The sequence below is a fragment of the Stigmatopora argus genome, chromosome 20, assembly GCF_051989625.1.
Source record: "Stigmatopora argus isolate UIUO_Sarg chromosome 20, RoL_Sarg_1.0, whole genome shotgun sequence".
NCBI classification, from domain to species: domain Eukaryota; kingdom Metazoa; phylum Chordata; class Actinopteri; order Syngnathiformes; family Syngnathidae; genus Stigmatopora; species Stigmatopora argus.
Window position 1 is genome coordinate 9,948,217 of NC_135406.1, and position 2,753 is coordinate 9,950,969.

Consider the following 2,753-nt stretch of genomic DNA (forward strand, 5'->3'; position numbering starts at 1 on the left):
TGATTGTAATTGACTCACTACGAGTGGTGGGTTTGTGAGCATCACTTGTCGTTTCCACACAGTGAACCACTGCTTCACAGAATACTGACATCTGGTGGACGTTAAAATCACTGCAGGAAACTTTATACAATAAGCCGAAGGGTGAATTAACATCAACTCGATTTCATGTGGGCCGGACTATTTTAGATATAATATTCATATATATATATATATATATATACATAGATATATACATATATATGTATATATATACATATATAATAATAATAATCGGACATAGGCCCTGTCGTCATCATCAACAACAAAAGCCTACTTGTCATCACACCCAGAAACTGCGTATGACAAAATTGGTAGTGCTTCTCCACAAGGTGCATTTACCCGGAAAAAGACCCAAATAAGTGATAGTTACGGACTTGTAATTTGGCATTCTGCTGTTATAGATACAGGTCACTTACCTCTCACTGTCTTTGACTTACCTTAAGTCAGCTAGTAGGAGGCAGATCACCACCCAAACATCTTTTCATATTACCTCAGAAGGGAATGTGTGTTGTGTTACCGCAAATTTAGAGTTCTGATGGATGTGGGGGAAAAACTGTCCTTAAACCTATTTGTCCGTACTTAGTGGGACCTATAGCGTCTGCCAGAGGGCAGCAGCTGGAACAGATTGTGACCAGGGTGGTATGGGTCCCCTGTGATGTTCCTGGCTCTGCTGAGGTAACGAGGGCTGGCAATGTCTTCCAGTGAGGGCAGAGAGCAGCCGACGATCCTCTGGGCAGTGTTAATCACTCTCTGCATTGGCCTTGGGCCAAGTTTTTATTGTCTTTATTTGTGGCCTTGTTAGCCTCCGGAATGGAGTGTATGCTGGGGTGAGGGCTAGACAGAGGTGATCTGATCCAGCTAGGTGAGAGAAGGAAGTGGCTTTGTAAGCATGTTTGATGTTAGAATAAACATGGTCAAGAGTTTTGTCTCCCCTCGTGTGACATTTTACGTATTGGATAAACTTAGGTAGAACAGTCTTTAAACATGCTCTGTTGAAGTCACCAGCAACAATAAAGACTCCATCGGGGTGGTCAAGCTGTTGTTTGTTTACAGCCATTAGCAGGAGGTTTAATGCCGTGTTGACGTTAGCATCAGGAGGTATGTAGATCGCCGTTACTATGACGACCATTAGCTCTCTCGGTAGATAGTAGGGCCTACATCGTACTGCCAATAGCTCTAAGTCCGGGGAACAGTTTCTGTCAATGAGCCTACTGTCACCACACCATTCATTATGTATGAACAAGCAAAGTCCTCCTCTGCTTTTGCCTGTTACTTCCTTTGAACGATCGTTCCGAAAAAGCGTTCGGCTAGCTAGCGATACCGCAGCGTCAGGGATTTGCGGGTGTAGCCACGTTTCCGTGATGAGAATAATGTTACAGTTTTTAACAAAGCTGTTGGTAGCAATTCAAAGTTCCAACTCATCCATTTTGTGGGTGATGGATCTGGCGTTGGTCAAAAAGATACTCGGAAGCGGTGCTCGGTGTGGTTGTTGACTTAGTTTAGCAGCAAGGCCCACCCGACATCTTCGCTTTTGCTTCCTTTCCCTTCGCCGCCTTCGCCTCCTTCGATGTGCTTTGAGTGGGCTGACTATCCACGGATATCCCGGAGGTCTCGAGATGCCCTCGGGGATATCGTAGGTTCGTTGGTAGTTTGTTGTGAAATCGGATATATCTCATCTCCTTCCGATAGCAATTAAGTTGTGGCGACTGTAGGAAAAGTTTGCCTTGCAGATGTTGGTAAATAACGATAGGATTGAGAAAAGAAAACACCAAACTGGAGAGCTAAGAGCTGCTGCACCCGTGTGCGCCGCCTTTTGGATCCAGACTCTAAGAAACATTAGTAGAAATATGGTGTGAAAGACAATGAATTTGCTCAAAATAAATAAGTAGTACAATGTCCTTATACTTTTGTCATATTATAAGATGATACACGTTTTTAAACCGATTTAATGTGTCATCTTTTTGGTAGTTCCAATAAAGCTCTCTTTTTGGTGAAAAATACTCTTTGGGTCTTTTTGTTGACAAAATCAGCCTTCCAAATTCAAAGGTGACAAAAAAGAGAAGCATTATTTGCTAAGATTTAAAACTAAGAGGAAAATGAACACATTAATTTGAACAATTTGACAAATTAATATATAAAAGATTGTTTTCTTTCTACAGGTGTGAAAATACGGTAACTTCATGTCTGAAATTAACGGTAAATTGTTTTTATCTTTTTGATGTTGAAGGGGATAATTGGTAGAAATGTAACTAGATTTTTATTTTGTGTAACTATTGGAAAAACATTGAGTAAGAAAGTTTTATAGGAGATGATAGACAAACTACAAAGGGAATGTAATGTTAAATGTTTGCAAAAAACTACTAGATTGGGGTATTATTCATTTCAAACAACTGCACGATACACATAATTGAATGAATCTGGAGTTCTTGACTAGCATGCATTTTATGTTGCTGTCAAGTTCTTCTCTACTTTCTTCAAATTTTGCCCCAAACTTGAAAAGGGGCCCCGATCTTTTCACAGCAGGAACAACTCAAATCATTCCAGTTTACAATTTTATTGACGTTTTCCAGTGAGAGGAAAGAATTGTTGTTTCAGATTAGCTTTTGCTGAAAGGGTTAGCTGTTATTGTTGGAAGGATTAGCCAGTTGTTGAAATGGTTAGCTGTTATTGTTGAAAGGATTAGCTGTTATTGTTGAAAGGATTAGCGGATATTG